This window comes from Mus caroli, chromosome 16 (genome assembly GCF_900094665.2).
Source record: "Mus caroli chromosome 16, CAROLI_EIJ_v1.1, whole genome shotgun sequence".
NCBI lineage: Eukaryota > Metazoa > Chordata > Mammalia > Rodentia > Muridae > Mus > Mus caroli.
In genome coordinates this window covers 72,502,804-72,529,862 of record NC_034585.1, presented here as the reverse complement: position 1 = coordinate 72,529,862, position 27,059 = coordinate 72,502,804, and the positions used below count along the sequence as shown (strand labels likewise).

Genomic DNA, 27,059 nt, shown 5'->3' with positions numbered 1-27,059 from the left:
CTGTAGCTGTATTCAGACACTCCAGAAGAGGGAGTCAGATCTCGTTACGGATGGTTGTGAGCCACCATGTGGTTGCTGGGATTTGAACTCCGGACCTTCGGAAGAGCAGTCGGGTGCTCTTACCCACTGAGCCATCTCACCAGCCCCCTATTTTTAACTTTCAATATATTACTTATAAAATAGAGTCTGTGGCTTGATTACTTTACTCTGCTTCTTTTCCAAAACTTCAAATTCCTGGGCCATTTGCAATGTACACATCTCTCTCACACTGCCAGGGAGAAGGCTAGTAAGAAATGCTGTCATGATTTTTCAATACTTTCAAAATTCTTAATAAATAAAAGCAAGTTAGAATAAACTATACAATAAGAAAATGAGCTGGCTCATCAGGTAAAGGCACCTGTGGCCAACTCTGAACATGTCGGTTAACTTTCCAAAAAGAATGTGGTGGAAGGAGAGAAATCACCCATATAACCTATCATGAGAGTTCAAACATATTAAGTTGTTAATAACGGGACCTAGCAAACACAGAAGTGGATGCTCACAGTCAGCTATTGGATGGATCACAGGGCCCCCAATGGAGGAGCTAGAGAAAGTATTCAAGGAGCTAAAGGGATCTGCAACCCTATAGGTAGAACAACAATATGAACTAACCAGTACGACCCCCGCACCCCAGAGCTCGTGTTACTACCTGCATATGTATCAGAAGATGGCCTAGTCGACCATCATTGGAAAGAGAGGCCCATTGGTCTTGCAAACTTTATATGCCTCAGTACAGGGGAATGCCAGGGCCAAGAAGAGGGAGTGCGGGTGGCGGGGAGGGTATGGGGGAACTTTTGGGATAGCATTGGAAATGTAAATGAAGAAAATACCTAGTTAAAAAATTAATGCATGCTCAAAGATTAGTACGCTATCTAACTATGCAAAAGTGGCACATGAGCAAAGAATTGGCTAAGAGAAGAAAACAAAATTATCAGATATAAATAAGATTGGGGGAAATTTTATAAAATCTAGTTTAGCCTATGTGTCATTGGATAACATTCTAGTGATTTAAAAATACATTAAATAGTCAATGTCATACTTAAATGACAGTCTTGAAAGTCATTCATTCTAAATAAAACCTGGAAAACCCAACTATTGTTTAGTCATTTCATTTTCACCTGTAAGCTACCACTGTGCCATTAAACAATGAACTGAAAAATCTTATGTTATAGCAAAAACAAAAACAAAACAAAACAAAAAACAAAAACAAAACCAAAAAACCAAAAGGCACCTAAAATTCTTATTTATAGATAAGGAGGCTTTCCACCTACAGCCACAAAATAACAGAAAAACCCACAGTAATATTTATATGTGATGTCAGGTGACAAGAATTACTCCTATGAACATTGTTTTAATGGACTTTACACAAACCCCACAAATACATATAAGTAATTTAATACTATTTAATATTTTTCAAGACTTGGTATTTCTGTGTAGTTCTGGCTGTCCTGAAACTTTTTCTGTAGACCAGACTGACCTTGAACTAACAGAGATCTGCCTGTCTCTGCCTCCCAAGTGCTGGGATTAAAGGTGTGTGCCACTAACCCCAGCATCAGTCCATTTTCTAATACACAGGGTCAATGTTTTTCTTTGTTACATTAACTTCAACTAAGTTATACAGAATTAGACATAGTCAATGAAGCATATTTATTTAAAACTATCCATTATAACTGCTGGGCTGAATAAAAAAGGGAAAACTAGCTAGCTGAGCACCAGAATCCATCCCTAGCTGCCTGCTGCTTGGCTTTCGAGCCTTTCCCATCAGGATGGACTGCATCCTCTCAAAACAGAATCCAAATAAGCCCCCTCCTTCCTGAAGTTGCCTCTTGATGAGCATTTTTATCCCAAAGACAGGAAAAGAAACTCAGATGTTAAGTTTCTATTTCTTGTCTTGTGCCTAGTTGGGAATTAGTCATATAAACTTATGAGAAGCTGTTAGGCTGTTTTCTGCAGTGGCTACATCACGTTAGCATTGTACCAGCCATGTTTAAGAGTTTACTTCCACAGATCCTGAGTAACTATTCTATGAACTTTTATTTTTGTCACCAGAGGTGATTTATGTCTATTGCCACTTTGTTTTAAATTTGTATTTCTCTAATAACTATTGATACAGATAAAAAAAAAAAAAAAAACCTCATTACTTTTTCTGAACCTTCAGGGTCAAAGGAGTAACCTTCAAAGGAACTCAAGGGAAGGGGTTTTAAGAAAACTAGCCAAAACAATTTGATGTGTGTGTGTGTGTGTGTGTGTGTGTGTGTGTGTGTGTGTGTGAACACATTAAAGAAAGCCAAGAAAAACTAACAATCAGTCAAGTTCAAACAATGAACAAGATCTCCAGTCTTGGCTACAGTGCATATGTATATATATGTACATGTATAGACATACACATGGACGATGAATCCTTCCCACACCGTTTGTGAAATGAGTCTGATAGTAACAAGTGAATTGATTTTTCAGGCATTTTACATTGGCCGGAGTTCAGAGAAACCTGACAAGTGTTTCGCCAGTTTATGCATGGCATGTTTACATTTCAGGATAATTAACGATTCTACCGTGCAATATCTTTCTTAGTACTTACACTGTAACGATTGACGACCTTGAGCTTACGATGCTCCTGCCTCAAACTCCCCATGCTAGAATTTCAGTATACCATCCTGCCGTACACCAGGTGTACGTGGCCCTAGGCAAAGTCAGTCACAATAGCCACTGAGCTGCATCCCTAGCCAAACATTCGCCTTTCCATCATAAAGAGAATTAAAACATGGAAATCAGTTCTTTGAATTTCCTATACCAATCACCAGAAAACTGTGATTACCAATGGGAAAAAATTACAGATAAACACGAAAAAAAATGGCATTTTAAATGGTTCTACTCACCATGACAGGGCATGGGATTTGATTTGGACAATTATCCCAGTTACATTCCTGAAGATCTAAGATAGGAGAGAGATGGGGGGGGGGCGTCAGTACAGTATAATTTCTGCAATTGTCTCTTTCATGAACTAATTTCATAATTTTTAATATTCTCATTTCAGATTTCTATAAAGAAAGTGTCATGGCACTAGTTATTATGAATACTGCCTACCCTCTGTTAGTAATGTATTTCACACATTTCAGACTAGGAGTTCCCCTCCCACCTGCCTGCCCATAGCCTCAACTCTGACCTGCAGGCATCACACTGGGAACTTAAAAGAAAGAATTCGTTCAGGGCTCTGACTCAATATTTCCTTTAAATAAACTGAAAAAAGATAAAACCCTGCACCCCAAGGCTCCTCTTCTTTGTTCACAGTACTTTGAAAACTTTCTGCGTGGGAAAGCTGCCCTGGAACATTTCACTGTGATCAGAGAAAATCAATATCCTCAAATCTATGTGATTTTGTTTACTGCATGACCTGATTTATAAGTTTAGCAATTATACCACTTGTAAAATAAAATGTATTTTAAGGTAGCAATTGCCAACTAATTTCAAATATATTTGTCAAGCATTTTAATGAAATCAGAAGAAAATTTTTTTTATCAATAAGTAATCCTTATTTTAAAATATTGAGAACAAGGAAACAAGAAAAACTTGTTTGGCTGAACTATTAACTCAGAGACGGAACTGTGACCAGATGCTGATGTTTGGCACTTCAATTCATTGTCCTTCCATGGATTATTTTAAAACACCTTTATTAAGGCTCTGATGGATGCCAAGGGCTGAAGTGGACACTGGGGATTCAGTAATGAACAAGATAGATCACCGGACTTCATGAAGCTTAACTCTAATGATCTTGGCTCATTAAAATATTGACCACACTTTTTACATCTCCTTGATTAATATAGAATAAAATGTAATCAGGTAAAGCGATTGCAGAGTCCAGCTGTACTGGGAGCCAAGCCTCATTTCCTGTGACTATCTTTTCTTTAGCCTTTGAAGTATATTTGGCTCACAGAGTGCTTAGTCAAACAACCGAGTATCTTTGACCTGTAGCTAGACATTTTGCTCAAGGATAAAACTTACAAAACAGAAAACAAAACAAAACAAAACAAACAAACAAAAAACAACAACAAAAAAACAGATTTTTCCCACCACTGGATGCCTTTAAATTAATCTTTTGATTGCTGATCTAAATCCTGGTTATCTTCCAAGCTCAGTGTAAAGTGTGAATAAGTGCTACAGAAGCTAAAAGCTCCGGGTGTGCAAAGTGGTACTACGTGCAAGAGTAAATCAAGGACCCAGCCTGCAGATCCAGTCTTAACTCCTATTCTGTACTGGAACTGAGCTCAATGTCCTGTTTATAGTAGGTATTGGGAAAGAATGACATCATTCAAAACAAAAAGGTTGTGCTTCCAGATTATCTAGAGCACATTCCTCCCTCCCTTCTCATATCTCTTAGTGGTAATATCTAAGTTCATTAAGTTTAGTATATTATCTTATTAACTTTGGAAGTATTAAATATATTGGTATGACCTTCACATACTGCAGTTGCAATCTTTTCTATACCATAAGATTATCAGTTGAACTATGAAAAATTAAGAGCCCAAACTAATATCCTAAAAATTGTGAGGCTGTTGTCAATTACAGGTCTTTTCAAACTCACAGCAACTCACAGAAACACATATGGATGATTTCTCAAATGATAATTATTCACTGGTAGTGTTCACTATGTCGGTCCATGAATGCAGCAGCTGTCTCGATTACTTTATTTATACACTAATTATCAGCGTATCTATGGAGAAACATATCTCTATATGATGGAGTAGAAGCATATTGACTAAGAAGCTTGGCTTGTTTAAAGGTTCAAACCCACTTGCTATATAATCAGTGGTTAACAGACTATACTTTCAGATGCCACAATATGTAATTGATCAACCACAATTTCCTTGGCAGTTCTACATCTCTGCCTTAATGAGTTATTCCCACCACACCCATGCTTCTAGACATCCCCTCTATCACCTAATACACCACAAATCACCAGTAAGGGTTATTGGTATCTTATCGTACTTCATGGTCAGTGTTTTATTCTCTCACAAACACCTTGAAACAGAGCATGAATTTGCTTAGCTTATCACTTCCATTTCTTTTTCATTCTTCTATGCAGGTGAGCAGGTTCTTAATTTGACTTCCAATGTTACTGTAACAGTTCTCACAAAGATCCCTTATACACTCCTGGAACTTACAGTTCCTTAAAGATTTTTATGAGCTCCTTCAATATCTCTTCTTTCCTCTTTTTAAATTAGACACTATAACAATGATAAAATTAGTAATAATAATTATTGTAATTATTGTAATAATTATAATAATTATTGTAAAAATAGTAATAATAATCATTGTAATTACTAATTATTATAATTAATGTGCATGCCATGTTCTTAATGTAAAATATATTATTGTTTGTGTGCATGCCATATTTATAATATATTTATTATTGTATTATATTATTATTGTTATTATTATCTATTATGATATTATTATTATTGTTGTTATTATCTGTGTGCATGCCATGGCAGCCATGTGGCAGTCCGAGAATGACATTTTAGAGTCGGCTTTCCGTTATACCTTTAGGATCTGGGGATCAAGGATAGATGCCAGTAATTCATGGTCACACCACTGAGCCATCGTGCCCATTTCACTTCTCCCCTTAAGTGCACATATCCAAGTTACTGTTCCTATTTTCTTCTTTTTCCTTTCAACATCTGCCTTAGTTTTTATTAGTATTATAGCTCCCAAATGCTAGTGACCATCTTTTCCATCTCTTGTGCAATAGAGATCTCCAGTTCTGCATTCTGAAACATAGACCCACCTGTTGAGATGTTGGTCTGGGATCTCCCATCAGTTCCATTTAAAACAAATCAACAAAGAAATACTAATGGCTAATAGATACCTTTAAAAAGTATTTACCCTCAGCATCAACATTAGTCATCAAAGAAATACAATTTAAAACTGCTTGGAGAGTGTTCTCACTTTTATCAAAATGGCTATCATCAAGAAATCAAATAACTACAAAAGATGGCACCATATATGAAAATGAGCCTTACTTATTATTGATGTGAGTGCAAACTGTCGTAAGCCACTAATGAAAAAAAGTGTTGAGGTTCCTCAAAAAGCTAGAAATAGAACTGTCAAATGATCTGACTATACCACCCCTAGGCTTCTCCTCACAGGATTCTATTTCCTACTGTAAGCTTGGGCATCTATGGTCTTAGCTACTGCAGTCACAATTAGTAGGCAATGTAACCAGTCTTTGTATCAATAAACTGATGAATTGATAATAAAATGGGACACACATAATGAAATTTTTATTCAGCTGTAATACAAACTAAAATTCAAAGATAAATGGATAGGTGGAACTAGAAAAAAAAATCTAGTGAGTAAAATTTTCAAGTGTAGAAAGACAAATGCTGTATGTTTTCTCCTTTCCATGAATTCTAGCTACAAGTAACTGTATTTGTGTGCTTCCCTTGGAAGACATGGAGGGTTCAGGGAAACCTGAAAGGGGCCATTTTGGTGAAGAAATACATAAGAGCATGTGGATAACAGACATGCATAAAACTCAGTGAGAAGAATTATACAAGGAGAACAGGAGTTAATCAGGAATGGAGTGAAGGAATGGAGCAGATGGAGGGGAGAGACCAGGACAAAAGAGGAATGAGAAATCCATATGTACTTTGTGATCCTAAAATTTGTGATCCAATTAAAACTCACAGATGAACACGAAGAGTTACAAGGGTGAAATCCTACATAGCTGGACAGTGCGGCACCCAAAAATTCATGGATTATTAAACAAATCAAAGCACCAGGCATGGAGTACTTTCTTATAAGTTTACTTCCCCAAAGTTCCCAAAAACAAAACAGGTCTTTGCTATCGCTCTTGGTTGCTCATCAGGATTAGATAAGAAGACACTACTGCTGAAGAAACCATCCATCTTCAATGAAAACTACAGAGAAATCAAACCGGAAGTGAGTTGGAAGGTTCTTCAGTATATAAAAGCCATCGCAGCATCAGGGGTGACACATAGATTGCTGAGGGGGTGAAGGGGTGAGAGTCTTACCCAGCTGTGAACACTACGAACTATAGCACCAACCTGCCATGGGAAATGTGTATACTTATATATTAATTGACACATCTGTTAAGGGAGTAATCAACTCTACTGTCAATTAACCCGAAGCCCAAAACACATTCATACTTGGTACCATAAACCTGGTTTTAAAAAAAATGGAAGAGGAGGTCTTAGGCCTTACGGGGGAAATGACTACTTCTGAAGAGCTAAATTGGCATAGTATCAAACTATCATCTAAATATTTATGTCTATGCCCATAGAGAAATACTATTCTCAGCTTTAATCAGAGGAGTGTCCCTTTTAAATGAGTGAGGTAAATGAATACAAAACCTCGTGGCTGCTTAACATGCTGAGAATCAGGGGTGGTTGGATGTTTAACCCTACATAAGACATACAATCCTTTCTAAAAACAGGGGACATCACAATAAAGAGCTTGGAAAAACATTTCCAGGGAAAAGATAAAGAAAAGGGGCTTTGAAGTGCTGTCTGCTGCCTGTCACATAACCATTGAAATAATGATCTCACATCAGTTTGGGTTTTCTATGCTGAGCCTTCACAAGAGTGGGAAGCAGCCTATAACACGGGCAATAGCAGAATCACAGTTCTTTGCTCCTTCTTGCTGAACTCTTGGTTCCTGATGAATTCTGGCAGAGACAGAGTCATTGTCTTTGGTTTTATATCCACTGCGCTAATCCCGCCAGACTTCAGAGAATATCCCTGGTGAAACTCAGCATGGGACAAAGCAAAACACAAACTCCTGCATATGGGGATGGGAGAGTGGTGGAGAGAAAAGGCTGAGTTTTCAAGAGGTAAAAGTGTGAGATAATGTTAACAAGAGTGCGTTGTATAATCCATGAAACTGTAGAAGAAAAATTTTTTCATAGGTCAATACTGAGCAGCCTCTGCCCCTGGTCTACATGCTTTTATCATACTTTCCCTTCCATGGCAGACTGAAACTTCTGAAAACCTTAGACAATATAAATCTTTTCCTCCATAAGTTGTTTTTGTTGGGCAATGTGATCCCTGTTACATAAAAGTAAGTAACGTACCTCTCCTCCTATTCCCATCTGCAACCAGCCCAACTCTCCACCTACTAACTTAAAACAGATGTCTGGGAATGAACTCACAGTACGGCATTTCATACACTGTCCAAACTTTATTGCTGAGGATGGCCTGCCAATATTGTTTTCATCATATCCACCATCACTGTTTCTCCTGCCCAACCCCACCATTTGAAAGTATTTCAAGATTTAGTTTGCCCTGAAGATGTCATGTGATATCTCCATTTGATATGTCTTGTACTCTCAGCATCCATCTTTGACAGACCTGTTAACCATGGATAGTCCTTTCCTTTTTCCTCTCCCACTGAAAACTCTTTTTTAATTTATTTTTTATTAGATATTTTCTTCATTCACATTTCAAATGCCATCCCCCCGAAAGTCCCCTAGTGGGTGAGTAAGAGAGCAGGCTGCTGAAAATTCTTAAAGAGAATTTGAGAACTTGAACCCAAAATCTATGATATTAATAAAAGCTTCTTATGATTTCAGAAATGTGAGCACCCCAGCAAAGCGCTCTGTGTACATTCATCTCTTACCACACCTTGTTTACAAGCTGGAGTAGGACACAATCTACATATGTTACTTCATGCCAGGCTTTCTCCTCTCAATGGCTGAATGTAGTAAATATGCCACCAACCCTGGCATGAAAAACTCCCATACCTTTTATATAGCTTCTTTTGGACATTCTCCAACTCAAAACAACTACCCTTCATGACACGGATGAAGACGTTCTCCTTGACTGACTTACTCCTGTTGCAGAAAGTTCTCACTAAGCAACAACCTTAGCATTCAGATAACTCATTGCTTTCACACCTTGGATGTTAGCATACTGTTCCTGCCTTACCAACTTCATGAGTATGGTTGCAATTCACTGAGATACTAAAGGAATTTGGGGATGAAGAAAATTAGTTCATAAGCACATGATTTATCTCGAAACTCTACAAAGAATCAACAGCTAGTCTAAACAGTTACTGAGTTCTTGATGGTTTTTGAGTGCCACTTCAAAGTGCAGTCTTCTAAGATTCACATCATTATGCCATAGGCACAGTCAAGTATGAAAGGAACAAAGTACCAACATAGGACAAATCCATTAAGTCAAATATTGACAGACATAAGCCACTTCTTGGACTTTGGCTGGAACCAAACTTGAGAAAACAATTTCAAGGTAACTCTGAACTCCAGAATTTTGGAAGAAGAAAAACAATCAAAATAAATTGTATGCTCGGCTTAAATAAAACTGGCACCATTTCTGAGTAGAGTTTAAAGATCTCTCAGCTGCCTGCTTTTTTCATATCAAAGTTAGATATACAGAAAGCTTGTGAATTGCTTATGCTTCAGTAAATAAAAAAAAAATTTAAACTCATTTAATGTTTTTCATGGGCAGAGTTAAAACTGGACATACATAGTGTCACTGGCACAAGGGATTTTTTTCTGTAAACCAAGCATGATTCGTTAGTTAACTAAGATACCTATCAAAACATGCATGCTGGGGAAATGAAAAGCCTTAGAAATTAAGATATGCCAAGGCAAGTCAAAATGAAAAAGTCATCACATCCCTCCCGTGAAATTTTGATCTAATGATTTCACACCATTTACTCTAGTGTTTACATAATAATTAAAACCAAGTCTAAATTTAGTTCTTAATTTTAAAAATAATGATAGCATATAACATCATTTTCACTGTAAAATTCACACACATAGCTCCATAAAAACATCCATATATATTTTTCTATTTTGTATAATTTAATTTATTTCCCCGACAGTTAGTGTTTAATGTGTATAATATGAGAACAAGATATATTAGGTGCATGAGCATCTATGGTTTGGAAAGCCCAAGTGATTTAAGCAGGGAGGTAATGGGGAAGAAGAGGACAAAGAGGGAAAGGGTTTAACCAAGGTTAACCAAACAGAAATGTATATGGAAAAGTCACAGAAATGTGTGATCCTGTTCCTAATTTAAAAATATAACCATTAACACTCACACATGTGCAACGCACAATGTACAAACACCCCCCCACACACACACACAGTCACACTCACAAACACTGTTCCTAGAAGTTACTGGTTATTAAACAAAAGCCCCAGTGCCAACTGTAGAGTACCACTTTTGGAACTGTTGTTCAATGAGGGTCTAGAACCCATTCCCCTAAACAGCAGACCTTGCCATTCTTCTTGGTTTCCTACATTAACCATATGCAGAGGTATCGCTGCAGACACCGCATACCTTGACTGCAAAATACAAATAAAAAGAGCTAGAATCTTCTTCCCTTCTGGCTAATATTAATATTTTTGGAGGATACTATATAAGCCCATAAGGGAAAATACCACACAACAACAGCCTTATCTAACTGAAAACTCCACAATCCACACTACCCACTGGTTAAGCAAGATGTACTCGATTGTCTAATAGTGAGACAGACTCTTATAGGGGTAACAAATTCCTTTTTTTTTTAATTGGCTTATAGGCCTGTCTCAAAGGAGAGCATCCCTCTCTGCTATTATAAATTGTAGACAACACTGAAACCCACAATTGGTCAGTAGGCAGAGAATAGAAGACTTTGGAATGTTCAACCTTAAAGGAGTTATCTAGAACATATTCTTCTCTGAGGCTAAAATCTTTAAGAACCAGAGATAGATAGTAGATGACTTCAAGGAAATAGTTTTCCAGACATAACTGGGCAGATTAACAAATAAACTCGGAGACTGTGACTCATTGCACAAGATCTGAGCAAACTCAAGGCAGAAAAAAGAAAGAAAGAAAGAAGAAAGAAAGAAAGAAAGAAAGAAAGAAAGAAAGAAAGAAAGAAAGAAAGAAAGAAAGAAAGAAAGAAACTCAGAATGCAGGAAAGGACATCATATGGGATTTCATCCCTACCCAAGGAGCCATCAATATTTGACTGCTGTTTAGTGAAGGAAAGTCAGTTTTCTTGTTGGTATGTCAACCACACTCTAGGACAGGCCTGCAATGAAAACTACCCAGCTAACACGCTAAACTTCATATGGTTTTGTTTCTTTGTTTTTAGAATGAAAAAGAGAACATAAAATTGGGTAGGTAGGAAGGTGGGGGAAGATTTTGGGATAGTTGAAGAAATGGAAAGACTATGATAAAAAAAAACATTGTATATAATTGTCAAAGAGCACATCATTTTTAAAACATAATTCAGATATAATACATAATACAAACATAATACAGCTGGTGATTTTGGAAATGTACATGTATATACATATGCATGTAACAACGGTGAATGAACAAAGAAGTCATGAATTTGTAAAAGACTAGGAAGGGTACATAAGAAGATCTGGAGAGAGGAAAGGCAAGGAGAAATGGTGTAATTATATTATAATCTCAAAAGTTTTTTTTTAAAAAGTATAGATTAATGTGTGGAAAAGTAATTGGCTCCAGGAAGGATAGCCTTAAACTATCTTATAAATATTTATATTTCTAGATAATACAAAGATGCTACTTTTAATCAGAGAAGCCTCTTTACTGTAAGAAGTGAGGCTAAAGACACATGACTGCTCAAGGTACTGAGAACACACAACAGCTGAGTGTTTAGAGGTAAACAGGACCTTTGTATCAATCCACCTAAGCTCAGAAGACATTGCACAAGAAACAGAAAGAAAGCAACAACCTGAAAACAGGAAGATGGGGTACAAAATGTCATCTTCTGGGCATGATGCATTATGGGAACTTGAGAGTTGCTGCCATCATATAAATAGTTCTTGCTGAAGACACCAGGTTTCCAAATGTAGCTTCACAGATTGCCCTGGTTAGATCCATTTGGTCGCAAAGCAAAACAAAAACTCAGGAACGTAAGAAAGGAGGCTTGTGGGGAAGAGAGGGTGGTGATGAATGTAGGAGGGTCACAAGGGAGATTGTGATGTAAGAGTTATCAGAATGTACTGCACATATATGTATGAATACGCCAGAAGACAAATTTCACCAACGAAAACACACAGGTCACTTATGAAATGTAGTCTTCTGTCATATGTGTTCCTTCACAATGTTCAAAGAAGTACAAATATTTTAAAGTTTAACATTTAACTAGTCATATCATTTATGCAAGGAAAGTGACAAGTGTAGACGACTTAGTCACGTGAAAGAAAACGACATGAAGCAGGCAACCATGTGGAGTGACTAAATATGATGTAACCTGTCATATTATGAATTATCATTCTGCTGGTATAGTAAGCTATGTGAATATAACTCTATTTGCATTGTTCCTTTGGACATATAAATCTAACTTTTGTTTTAAGCAATATTTCCAAGACATAAATATGGCAAGATATATTAATAATGGTTAATTACTCAGTGTCAGCAAAAAATGATGTAATAAATTTTACTAATATGTGTCAGCCTGAAAAGGAACTTTTCTAATTTTTAAAAATCACCTCCCACTAAGAAGATAGTAGCAAACAATAGGCTTTTGAAAACTGACTTGTAAGACAACTCCCATTTTTCGGCTTTAGTGCCTCAAACACTAAAACTGGAATAAACTAATATTAAAGTACAAAAAATTATTCTCTGCTCATTAAATATGTTCTTAAATTACAATAAAATTTATTCCTTCAGTAATGCATATCTCTGAAATTAACTTAACTGATACAAATTAAGACAATTAGGTTAGTAATACAAACATATTTTTGGATAATTATAATTTATTAAATGAAATCTCTAAAACATATGCATATATATGTAGATATATCAACAACAAAAGACATCTATTTTGAAATGATGTTGAATAATTTTAATTTAGTGTTCACTACTAATATATATTTTTCCAAAAACAATTTTTATTAGATATTTTCTTCATTTACATTCCAAATGCTATCCTGAAAGTCCCCTTTACCCTCCCCCTGCCACCCACTCCCACATCCTGGCTCTAGCATTCCCCTGTACTGGGGCATATAATCTTCACAAGACCAAGAGCCTCTCCTCCTAATGATGGCCAGCTAGGCCATCTTCTGCTACATATGCAGCTAGAGACACAAGCTCTGGGGGTACTGGTTAGTTCATATTGTTGTTCCTCTTATAGGGTTGCAGACCCCTTCAGTTCCTTGGGTACTTTCTCTAGCTCCTCCATTGGGGGCCCTGTGTTCCATCCAATAGATGGCTGTGAGCATCCACTTCTGTATTTGCCAGGCACTGGCATAGCCTCACAGGAGACGCTATGTCAGGGTGCTGTCAGCAAAATTTGGCTGTCATGTGCAATAGTGTCTGGGTTTGGTGGTTGTTTATGGGATGGATCCCCAGATGGGGCAGTCTCTGGATGGTCCTTCCTTCTGTCAGAAGAAGGAAGACCAAAGTGTGGATACTTTGTTCCTTCCTAGAATGGGGAACAAAATACCCAAGGAAGGAGTTACAGAGACAAAGTTCGGAGCTAATATATTTTTGAAGTAAAATAATTTGCTTCTAAATTACAATTTAATCTTAATAAACTAAGTAAAACATGGATTGCACTGATGGTTCTAATTATTCTTCATTCCTAATACTCATTTGCAACACTGTTGCTATTCATTCATACTTTTAGTCTGTGTTTTAGACTAGTTGCCAGTCTATAAATAGACCACTCAATTTTAGAATGTGGTTTTACCTCACCTCACCTAATGTGTAGATACTGAAGTATGCCAAATTGTTGAATGAAGAAAAATGGTGTTGTCATGCTCCTAGCAGGAAATTAAGTGAGACAAAAAATATGATTATACTTTTCCATGGTGAAATTATTGCTACCATCTGGCTCTAGTTCTTCCTGCAGTTGCCATTTTGGATTGCCTTCCCTATAAAGAAGTCGGAAAGGATTTGATGGTGAAATTGGAGAATAAAGTCTTGACCTTGGGAGATATATGAGATCACAGTCTGTCTTGTTTTGAAGAACACATGAAGAGATAAACTCTAGTAAATTAAATATTTGAGTCCTGTTAATGGCTATGTATCTAGGCCCACCTTATAAATTGTAATTATAGAATTTATAAGGTGAATATACATAATGCATACATACATACATACATACATACATACATACATACATACATATTTTTCTCAACAGCCCTCCTGGATTGGCATAGTTAGTACCATTTCACTGTTGGTCAATGGAAGAGGGCATGAAACTAACAGAGCGAGCATCAAACATTCCAGTGCAGTTCCAAGCACAGCAAAAGCTAAAACTTGGAGCAGATGAAAGAGAAGAGGATCAACTCATATTTCCTTTTACATGGCCAAGAAAACAACTTGATTTTACAGTTTGGTGTATTTAGAGGACACAGTAGGGTTACTAGGAGTCTCAGGCCTTCTCTGTAGCTTTAGAGATCCCAAGGGCTCACAGCTAGTACAGAACATATTTCCAAGAAGGGGCACCCAAAGGCAGATTTTTTTACCTACCAGACTGACCAGAATTATTTCTCAGAGACATGGGAATATCAAGGGAAGAATTACCTGAATCATGGGTTGCCGTTGAGGTTAGGTTTGCCCTTGGGGAAAGACTTACAGGATGTCTGTAGAGCAACACTGCAGAGATGGAGTCTGAAATTTCGTTTGTTCACTTCAGCTTTAAGGCACTCTCGCTGCACCATATTGACCTTCACATTCCCGCCAGAATGGAAATAAAGGTCTATATTCATAGTTTTAGTTAACTTTCGCCTATCAACAAAAACATTCTCATGAAGTAAGATTTTTGTAACATTGCACATCTGTGTGCATGTTTGTGTGCATAAGCACGCACGTTCACAAATGTGAGCCTAAGCATACATACTAAGCACCCACCGATCAGAGGACAATCTTAAATTTTGACCCTAACCTTTCACTTTTCTTTTTGGCAGTAAGTGGAACACTGAGATCATAGAATGAGATTGCCACACCCAGTTATGTGTGAGTCCTAGGGAATCTTAGATTCTCACAGCAATCATTTTATCATGAGATGACTCCATTGAAGAAAGTATATGTAAAATAAATATTGCCAACCATCCAATAAACTCGATTGCATGAGATCATCAGATATATTATAAACCTTCTAGGCAGATAAATGCACAAAGAACTCTGGAATGTATTATTATGATGATGTTATTGTTATTGTTCTTGCTATGGTGGTGACAGTATTAACCTTTTAAAGCTGTTCCCCAGTTTAGTTAACTAAGACCAAGAAGGCAGCCCTAGAAACATATATAAGCAGGCAGCACTGAAGAGACTCAGAAGGTTATATTTGTGTTTATTCTTTCATGAGTACCTGTAACAACACTGTTTTAAATAGAAGAGTCCCTGATTTTGAGAAGGATCAGGAAAAATGATGAAGATATGAGGAGTGTAAGAGGGCTGATGGAGAAGGGGAGTATAATCACTCCCCTTTCTAAAGTATAAGCAATTATACCTCAATTATGATTGTTAATTAAAATAAAGAGTGATACTTTGTAATGAAACAGCAATCAGGCACTTCAAAGACAAGTCAGCCTTAAGATTGTATTTATACAAAGCAGACAGAGACTGTGTTTTCCATTAGTGGTCTGGACACCTGGTACACAAACTCCAATAAGAAAACATAATTGAAATCAGGTTACATGTGTCTGCCATATAATCAGGACTTGGAATTCTGAAAACTATGAAACAAAAGAGATAAACATGTCTTTATAACATCCCTGTTACGTGTGCCAACATTTCTGTCTTCAGTTGAATTGCTCTGGTGGCCATTTCAGTAAGTTTTAAAAATCATGTTCCACTTAGGAAAACACTTTGCATTACAAAAATCTAATTATGTTATACACAAGCCACAGAGGCAATTATCCTTCATACAGACTTCTTAATCTGTATTAGTGGAAACATGATACTTGGAGATGAGAAACTCACATGTAATTACCCAATGTCAACAGCCGCTAGCCTCATCTTGGAATGATCACATTTAAGGCATCACGCAGTGCCGTGCGTCTTTGTGTGAATGGTTTATATGTGACCAGATGAATGCATATAGGGGGTTGCACACATATGTGGAGGCCATGGGTGTTGCGCCTCGGGTGCTGCCCACTCTATTTAGGCCACTGAAACACATGGTCTGCCTGACTCCATCTCTTCCCAGCAGTGGTATTAAAAACGCATGCCACCAGCTAGATTTATTTTCTATGCAAGTTCCAGAAATCAAGTTCAGGTCCCCATCCATACATGCAAACATTTGTTTGGAAGATCTCTAACCCCACCCCTTATTGTCTGCTTCCAAATTACCATGCTGATCTATATTTCTGAGGACTTAGAAATGTAGTCAGATTTTGTCATGAGAATTACGTAAGACTTTATACTATGATTAATTCATAATGTGTTTCACTAAACCAAATACTTAAGTTAGTAATGGGTTTCTTTATATATACAGAGAGGGGTGGTATAGGTATAGGTATAAGTATAGGTATAGGTATAGGAATAGGTATAGCTATAGCTATAGCTATAAGTATAGCTATCGGTATAGCTATAGCTATAGTCTAGAGGTTAATTACATCCTCAATATTAAAGGAACTTGGGAACTTTGTGAGTATTTCTGCATCACAAGTAAGCAGATCCCACTGAAAGGGGAATTGATTTATTTTTTAATATGTACAGTGTTTCATTCCTCTTGATTTAACTGAATTTCTTGAAGCACTGACATAACACCCAGGTTTCAGCTCGTCCACCTGCTCATTCCACCACAGTAAAGAATTTTACCATAGTTATCACAAGCATTCGTTCTTAAAACAGCTTCTCTGACTGCAGTTCATTACTTATCTATTTGGCTCTTCCTATGAGGGCCGGTATTTCCACCATTTCCTTTTCAACTTCCGTCCACAACTGGACATATTTCACCGTGACATCGCATTTCCTCACAGAGGACATCCATCCTCTTCCTGATCCTTACTGACCTGGAACGAGTCACCTCCCATCTGCAGGACAAGAACTTGACGTGTTTTATCTATTTGGGAGGGTCAGGAGTGACTGTAAAGTTTCCATGAATAATAATCTTGTCCTTATCTGTGAAATGCCACTGTTATTGTAACCATGTATGGATGATGGTGATTTTTTTGACAAGCAATGGAAAGGTTACAAAATAGCAGCTTGTATGTCTAATCCTTTTAATATACATCAGGAAACTTCACTCCTTCTGTAGAAATTGAATCTCTACAGGAAAGGAAAATTCTGTCCTTCATATCAAATCATAAAATATACACTACTAATTAAAGCAGGAGCAGGATAAGAATGTTAACGGAACACCTGCACATACATTCTAATCTCAATATTTTGGCTGATCACCCACCAAATGTTTGCAATGAATGTGTGTTTATTATTCTAAATGGGGAAATATTTTATATTAGCCCATAAATATTTCATCGATGACATTCACTGTATATTACATACCAAATACTTGTCACCAACCAACATAGCTCATTAAAAGACTTAATAAATGATCTGTTCTTATACACCAATTTCACTTCAGAAATTTTTTACATTTCTTTTTACCTATTGCTGCCTTATTTTTTTCATTTTTGCTGTCTTATTTAAATTATCACTTTCTAACGCTAAATACATTTATGATACTGTCCTGAATATTAAAAGAAATGGTAATTGGGCACCCCAAAACTTATAAACATATAGAATAAATTTCTCTGCAATGGTAGACTACAAATCAGTTGGAATTAATCATGGTTTCCTCCACACAACACAAATAGTTATAACATGGTTTATAAAGTAAGCAAAGTTCATATGCGCTCCTGATCTTTTCACACTTTCGTGCTAATCCTCAAGTCACAGGTTCTAGACTATGAGGCAAATGTGAATAATAAGTAACAAATCAGAGAGCAAGACACTTGAAAAACATTAGTTGATGGTATTGAACAGCTTGCTATGATAAAATTTGCAATATTTAAAATAAAGAAGAAATCATTTGACAGTAACTATATTTGTTTATATTAAATCACCATTGCTTAACTGAAATGAAGTAACCAGATCATCCCTCAACACATGAAAGTGTACAGTTAGGCTGAAAATCAAGACTCCATGCCAGGTCTGAGTAGACAGAATGCAGACATCTAGGCCATGACAGTCACCATTTCAGATTGAGAATATTCATTATCACCTTGGCCATATGTAGAGTCATCGGGAAAACAAACATCTCAGTGTGTCTGTGAAAGATTTTCTACATTAGATTAAGTGAGAAGGAAAAATTCATTCTAAGTTTGGACAATACTAGGCCATGGGCTCAAAGTCTCAGACTGCATTTTTAAAAGTATGGAGAGAAGTCTCAGCATTTAAGTGACTAAGGACCTGGTTTTGTTTCCCTCTTACACATCAGGCATCTTACAAAGGCCTATAACTTCAGTTCCAGAGAATCAAACACCCTCTTCTGGCCTCCAGGAGTATATATGTATATATATATATATATATATATATATATATATATATATATATATATATATATTCAAGTCTACTAAGAAAGCAATTCACCTGTAGGATATTAACTGGTTCCTTTGTAAGTGGACAGTTTCTATTCTAGTAAAAGAAGGTGAATGAAGGTGGCTTAGATAAAGAATGGAACATCTGTTCTAACAATAGATATATCTCTATAGAAGAGACATGACAGAGGAACCACATGTCCTGGTTCTAGGTTGTCTGTGTTTGAGGCAACCTGGATGTTCTAGATTGTCTTTTTCATACATTTTCTTTTCATTCTTCTCTCAAACACTGCATCCAGACCACTCTTTCTCTCCCTCTTCTCCTCTCAGTCCCTCCTCACCACCTCCCTCAAATCTACTCCTCTATTTCCCTTCAGAAAAGAGCAGCTTTCACAGATATCAACTGAACATGGTATAGCAAGTTACAATAAGACTAGGCACAGACCCACATATGAACGCTGGACAAGGTAAAACATCTTTTTGTTTGTTTGTTTGTTTTTAATGAAATTCCAACTTTATTTTATCATTTTCTTTCGTGATGAAAAAAGATTGGATTTACTATTGTAGGTACTAGGATGTTTCTACATTATTAGTTTACCAGAAGTTGTTGTTGTTCTCTTGTGTGTGTGTGTGTGTGTGTGTGAGAGAGAGAGAGAGAGAGAGAGAGAGAGAGAGAGAATAGGAATCAGGCTATTAGCCTTGGCTGGTCTAGAAGTTTATCATGTAGACCAGGTTACTTGTGAACTGAACTTGTCATGGTACCCCAGCATGTTATTTTACTTAACTTTCTCATTATGCTGTGTGGTTGCTTATTGAATTGCAAATAGATTGTCAAGGCTATGAAGTTAGGTAAAGGAAAACAATACTAAGAAATACAAATATTTTATAAATACTCCATTGTGTCATTTTGTTTCTTCTTTAACATCTGACAATCTTCGCTGGATCAATGTATTTCATCTACAGACACTGAAGGAGAAATTAACTGTACAGTTAGTAAGCTATGTTGGTATAGAACATTTGCCATGAGGTGTACAGAATTGTATCTTTCATCGATTGATATGTTGATGTTATATCCTGTAGCAACAGCTCTTCTAGGCATGAGATATTTTCCTTGATAACCTAATTATGTCTTTATTGTCCTTGATGTTCATCTTTCCAGAGGAAATGACATCAAGTGGAAAGAGTGTGGCCAGACCTTTGGTGATATCACTACTGATCTTGTTTGTTTCCCTTCAGGCTAGCCCCTTCTCTTTAGTACTTATTTTGGTGGCCATAGGCTTATTACTTATTAATCATTAGTTTGGCATTTCTTCAAAGAATACAAATGTGGCATTATAATTTTCAGCAGACCTTCCAGTTCCACTAACTTGTTTTATTTGGCTTTATTTGCATTTCTTTTTCATAGGTGTGGCTGATTTCTGCGTTTCTATCCTTCTGTTTGTTGCTTAAAGTGAACAGCTGTGATTTTTGTACTCTTCCAAAATCTCTCTTTCTCATTGTTCAGCTCCAATCATCTTTTCTCCTCAGCAAGAAATTCAATTTATTTTCTCCACATTATCTCTCTTGGTAAAGGAGATGGAAACGTTTTTAAGTCCTGAAATGGAATACTCTACTCGTTGACATCAGGCGCTTCCATTTTCAAGCTTGATATCACGAAGGCACTGATAATTGGTTTTCTTATTGTTCTCGTCTGCTCAATCAATATTTTCTTGTCAGTCAGATGTAAATTAGTAAGATTAGATTTCATATGTTCTTGAAGGCAGGATATCACAACACAATTTAGTAAGATTTTTGCAATCAATATTCATTTGTACTGTTTACACACTAGAAATTACCTAGGGGGGAAATGTCACAGGAACATAGCCCATACCACCTAGCTTTAGAGAATGTTAATCAACTTTTAGAATTTGGTTGCTCAGAGAGTAGAGAAAAGATCAATGTTTACTAAATGTTATTAACTTTGTAATAACTGTTATACATTTATAAAATATATAAATTTAATTATGGAGAAATTGAAAATGACTAGTTGTAAGCAGAAATTTTGAAAAGGAAAATCCATCGGGGAATTAGAATATGTTTCTCCGGTGGGTGAGGTGTGGGTGAGGTTGGGAAGATGAGGAAAAAGATGATGAGGGATTGAGAAAGGAATGGAGTGAGGACCATTTGAAGGGCATGGCTAAAACCTAGTGCAATGGAAATGCATGAAATCTCTGAGAATGACCCTAGCGAGATTACTAGTAATGGGGGATATGAATCTTGAAATGGTCATCCTGTGTAAACAGGCAAGGCCTCAAATAGAAGACTTGGCACACCAACCCAGCCACAAAACCTTTGACAAAGAGATTGTCCTCACTGCAAAGTATTCTAGGACTGGAACTTAGCATAGTTGTCAACAGAGGGACTAATGGGAGTAGGTGAAGAGTACCTTATAGCCAAACATTAGACAGAACTCCTGGAATCCTGTGGAGGATGGGGGAATGACAGGAGGAGAGTTCAGGAACACCACTGGAATAGGAAAACATGGCTCACAGAATCAATGACTATCACCCATCGGGGCTCACAGAGATCAGGGAGCCTATATTTTTCTGACCTAAGCCCTCTGCATATATGTTGTGACTGAGTAGTTTGCTGTTCTTATGGAATTCCTAACAGTGGGAGCAGGGGTGTCTCTAAGTCTTTTTACTTGCTTGTGGGAACCTTTTCCTCCTACTGGATTGCCTTAACCATTCTTGATATGATGATATGTCCTAGTCTTATTGTTGCTTGTTATACCTTGTTTTGTTCATGTCATTGGGAAGCCTACTATTTTCTGAAAGGAGGCAGGGGGAAGGGCTGGATATGAAAGAAAGAGAAGAGATGGGAGGATAGGTTATGTGGACGTGAGGGAGGTGAAAGTGCAGTTCAGATGTAATATATGAGAGAATTTAAAAAGAGAAAGGAAAGATACATACTGCATATCTATCTATCTATCTATCTATCTATCTATCTATCATCTATCCATATATATGATGTATTTATATATATATGTCATATATATACATATATGATATATATATATATATATACCATTTTGTCATCTATCAATCTTTGATCTATCTACCATCTATCATCTAGCTAGCTAGGTTCACTAGCTCTACATTTATCTAAGATAGTTATTTAAATATAACATAGAAAGTTACATTTTAAATTTCACCAGTTTGAGTTATTGAAGTAATTCCAAATCACATCAAGAAAAAAAAATGTGACCTCTGAATGCATCACTCAAAATAAGACCTGAGGCTTTGGGGATGAAACTTAATAGTGGAGGATTTTTTAGCATGTACAGGACCCTTGTTTGCTCTCCAGTGTCTCAAAAGTTAATGCTCTTTTAAATTCTGCCTCTTGAAGTTCATCTAGGTAATTCTCACTGATAGGCACTTTGTCAGGAGTGGTTGGTTTAGGAGAGAAGATACTGCATTGATCTTTCATATTGTTGATATTTTTGTGATGAAATATGGAATTCCTCTGTTAGCTCTGAGTTTGTTATGTCCAGAGCAAGATGAGACAAAGAGAGGATGGTGAAGTCAGGTGGGCAGAGGGCACTGGACTGCATACATGATGTACTTCCTTTTCTAAGACTCAGTACCTATTTTTACTCTCTCTTGGTATGCTTTCGAGGTTTGTTTTGGTTTGGTTTGGTTTTTTGTTATTGTTGTCATTTTGTTTGGTGGGGGGTTGTGTTTGATTTTTGTTGTTGTTGATTATTTGCTTTAGACACACAGAGCTATATGTGTATAAGCATATGTGTTTTTGAGAGAGAGCAAGAGAGCAAGAGAGAGAGCAATAGCAAGAGAGAGAGAGACAGACAGAGAGACAGAGAGACAGAAATAGAGAGAGAGAGACAGAGACAGAGAGACACACACACACACACACACACACACAGAGAGAGAGAGAGTTAGAGAATGCATTGATTGATGGCTTAGATTCTCATATAAGAGAACTTGTTTTTGTTTTTCTGAGTTTTTGTCACCTTGGTAAGCATTATACTTCACAGATGCATCCATTTTTCTGCAATATTGTATATCTGTCTGTTGATAGATACTGATTCCATTTCTTTGCCAGTATGAATACAGCCCCAATAAACATGTAAATGAGAATATCTCTGTGAAAAGATCTGGAGTGCTTGGGTATATGCTCAGACATAGGATAGCTGAGTCATAGAGTGCATGTATTTACTCTTTGAGAAACCTACATGCTGACTTCTCCATTGGCTACCCTAGCAAACGTGTACTCCAATGGCAGTAAATAAATGTTTTTCTTCCATACATTCTTATAAGTACTTTTGAACATTTTAAAAAATACCTACAGTTCATTTGTGTGTTTAGTTTTGAGATCTATCTTTTAATTCATTATTTGGTTGTAACTAGAAAAAAATAATCGATTAAAAATTAAGAAAAAAAAAACTTTCCATGGTAAAAATAAGTTAAAGGGCCTTATAATGTGTCAGTCTAATCAGTCTTCCTACTGAGGACACAGAAGGAGTGATTCAGTCTGCGGAGAAGGGTAAACACTCTCTGGAGGCTATAGTGAATTAGTAAACTATTCCAGAAGAAGTAATCAAAAATGACCCAGGAAAACAGCACAAACCAATAGAATAGGAGTAATGAAAAGAAACTGATCAGTATTGACTCTATTATAGAACTTGACTTCATAAGAAGGAGATGTCCGCAACCAATTTGGGTTAGACAACAAGATCCACCTTTACACTGTCTCCAAGAAAGACACTTCATTGTCAAGGAAAGACACTACCTTAGGTTAAAGTGTAGATAAAGCTATTGCAAGCAAATGGAATTAAAAAAAAACAAAACAAAACACATGAATATGGAGCTGATCTCTCTGATAAAACAGCCCTCAAATAAAACTAGTCAGAAGAGAAAAGAGGGATACACACTAAAGGAACACCCCATCAGGAGTAGATGTTATATTTCTAAACACAATATTTACTAAACATAGAGGGAAACAATGAAAGCAGAGTTCACAGGAAAGTTTATAGAGATAAGCACTAACTATAATATTTATGAGACCTGAGTTAAAAATAATGTACCTGAAGGCCATGGAAAACAACAACAACAAAAACAACAACAAAAATCACCACAAGAAAATAGACAAAACGATTATCAAAATTGAGGCTGAAATTAACAAAATACAAATGAACCAAAATTAGAAAAACAAATAGTAAAATCAAAAGCTCTCTTTAAGATTAATGAGATTAATAAATCTTTAACTAAACTGGCATGACTTAGAATACAATAATCAGGTAATTAAAATATTAGCTACTCAGAGAACATAGCCAAAGATATTGGCCTAAGCATTTATTCATATATAAGAAGTCTCAAGGTCATTATTTCTTGAAACAAAGTGGATGTATAGAAAAACAGAAGGTTACAGGTGGCTTTTATTACATCAACTAATTAGAAAATTAAAAATAAATACATGAATTTCATAATGCATATGACATTCCAAAGATAAACCAAGAGATGTTTTTAAAAACTTAAATAAATTCATCACATGCAGAGATTCAAACAGCAATAAAAATATCCCCCAATTAAAAATAGAAGGAAGAAAGAGTGGAAGGAAGGAAGAAAGGAAAGAAGGGAGGGAGGGAGGAAGGGAGGAAGAGAGAGGGAGGGAGGTGTCCAAGCCCAGGTGAATATACCACAGAATTCCACCAGATCTTTTAAGAACTAAAACTGATGCTTCTCACATCATTGCATAGAAATAGTATGGGAAGCAGGAGTGGGTGGTTGGGAGCAGGGTGAAGGGAGAGGGGATAGGAGATTTTTGGAGGGGAAAGTACGAAAGAGGATAACATTTGAAATGTAAATAAAGAAAATATCTAATAAAAAAAGGAAATGTTTTCCAGCATTTTTACTGATTACTGAACCAGATACAGAAAATAAAGATTAATGAAAACAATGAAAAGTATACACCAATCTTCCTGAAGGACATACATACAAAATTCTCAGTAAAGTATTATAAATGAAACTAAACCCATCTAAAATGCTGCCCACCACAATCAAGTGAACTTCATTCCAGAGTTTCAGGGATGTGTGTGTGTGTGTGTGTGTGTGTGTGTGTGTGTGTGTGTGTGTGAGTTTGTGTGCGTGTGCGTGTGTGTGTGTGTGTGTCCCGCTATATAAATAGACTCAAGAACAGAAACCATATGATTATCTCATTAAATGAAGAAAAAGCTTTTGACAATATAAAACATCCATTTAGTATTAAAAATTCTAGAGTATCTTGAGACTACAGGCAACATATTTCAACATAATCAAAGGCATATACAACCAGCCTACAGTCAGTACCATGTTAAATGGAGGAAAACAAAGAAAATATCTCCATTGAAACCAAAAACAAAACAAGGAAATCGACTCTTTATTCAATATAGTACTTGACATCTTAGCTAGCTAGAGAAATAAGACAGGAGAAGAAAATACATTGGATAAAAAATAGAAACAGAAGAAGTCAACATATCCTTCTTTAAGGATGATATGAGTCTGTACATAAAATAGAGACTCCAGCATATTCCACAAATAATACTCATCAAATTTGGTAGATGACATGTGTGTGTGTGTGTGTGTGTGTGTGTGTGTGTGTGTGAAACTATATTCTTATTTTTCAACTTTTCAAAACTCAACTACAAATAATCAAGGACCTCACCATAAAAACTGATCCCTGTATATTATACAAAATCAAGTAGGACATAGAGTTTAACTTTAAGGCACAGGAAAGGATTTTCCAAATAAGATGGTCATATTGCAGGCATTAAAGCTAACAGCTAACAAATGTAATCACTGTTAAACTAAAAATCTTCTTTATAGCAAATGACACCATCATCTGCATAAAAAGTCTGTGCCTAGAATGGAAAAAATTCATTGCCATCTATGTTCTACTACAGAAACACTGGATTATCCACATCTATCCTTACTGTATTCTCAGTATCCACAAAATTGAAGCAGCCTTGATGACTCTCAAGTGATGAAGGAAAGCAATGAAATGTAGTATACATACTCTGGAAATATTAATGAAATTATGAATTCCACAAGTTTGAAGACACTGGAAAAAATTGTCCTGAGTAAAGAAACCCGCACTCAGAAAGCCAGATATTTTATGTTCTTTCTAATGTGTGATGGCTAGATTTGAATCTTTAGATTTTGTTTATATATTGAAACTCATAAGGGGCTACTTGGGGATGCTATCAAGGAAAGGGGGATATAACACAGATTTATGTAGGGAGAAATGTAATAATGAAACACAAAGGATTAAATGGAGTGAAAGATGGATTATCAGGGTACCATAGGGATTGTGAGGAAAAAAATAACTAATACTAAACATGTTTCAAAATGCCATATAGAAATCTGCTAATGTAGAAGCTTTCTAACACACACAAACACACACACACACACACACACACACACACACACATCCATGGCATACACACAGGGAATTTAATATGGAGTTTCTCCATAATTAATATGGAGTCAGTGCCTTTTTCAGACAATATAGGTTATCAAATTAAAAAAAAAAAAAAACAGTACCACCACCAGCTAAATGTTTGTTACCTGACCGCAGAATTCATTCCCCAACAAGGATGCTTTGCCTGGCCTATGTGGAAGAGGATGTGCCTAGCCCTGCAGAGATTTGATGTGCCAGGGTAGTGGGATACCCAGGAGGGCCCACCCTCTCAGAAGTTAAGGGGAGGGTATGGAGGAAGGACTCTGTGATGGGGTACCAGGGGTAGGCAGCCTTTGAGAGGTAAATAAAAATCCAGTACTGGTATGGGATATGGGTTATCTCTTTTCAAGAACTTGTTGGTTAGTGCTTTCCTCAGATCTCATAATCATTGTAGGCCATTGTCATTGTTTTTTTGTTTGTTTGTTTTGTTTTGCTTTTGTTCTGTTTTTTTTTTTAATCTTCTAGAACATAAAGCTAAGACCATATTGTGGGAAACACCACACACTTGTATAACAGAACAAAGACAAATAGAATATACTGATCTAGTGACTTTATGTGTACTGCCTAGCTTTCAAAATCCATGCAAACTTCTGGGAGAGAAAGGAATCAATCATCTTTCCCACCTATGACCTCTGCAAGCTACAATGGGCTTGGGAAAATATGCACACGGGTTTAATCGTGGCAGAACTATTGCAGAAGTGATCACCCACTTTTTATTTTGATTTAAGTCCTGCTCAGTTAAGATGGAATCTATGCTGAGTAAGTTTAACTAGATAAAAATTTATGGGCAACTAGGTCATAAACCCGAGAGGAGAATTAATGTTATTTTTTTCCCACCAAATAGACATAGTAGTAAACATTTCATTAAATTCTTATCTTTTTACCTAAAGATTAGTATATCTTGTAACGCTCATCACAGAAACTTCTTCTTGCCATAGATAAGGATTAAGACAGAGACTCCAAACTGGTCAACATATTAAGAAGAAGAGACTGTGGAAATACTCGCCTCTAGTTGGGACATAGACATTATACC

General features: G+C 36.5%; 1 long non-coding RNA gene across 5 annotated transcripts in view; it reads right to left on the bottom strand.

Annotated features, from left to right (window-relative positions):
- The window catches only part of LOC110311497, a 458,615-nt gene that overhangs the window by 324,995 nt on the left and 106,561 nt on the right, over positions 1–27,059 (bottom strand). For all 5 annotated transcript variants that reach the window (XR_003835132.1, XR_003835133.1, XR_003835131.1 and 2 more), the window contains one exon: positions 2,916–2,971. This is a non-coding gene — a long non-coding RNA (uncharacterized LOC110311497). The remainder of the gene's footprint in view (positions 1–2,915; positions 2,972–27,059) is intronic.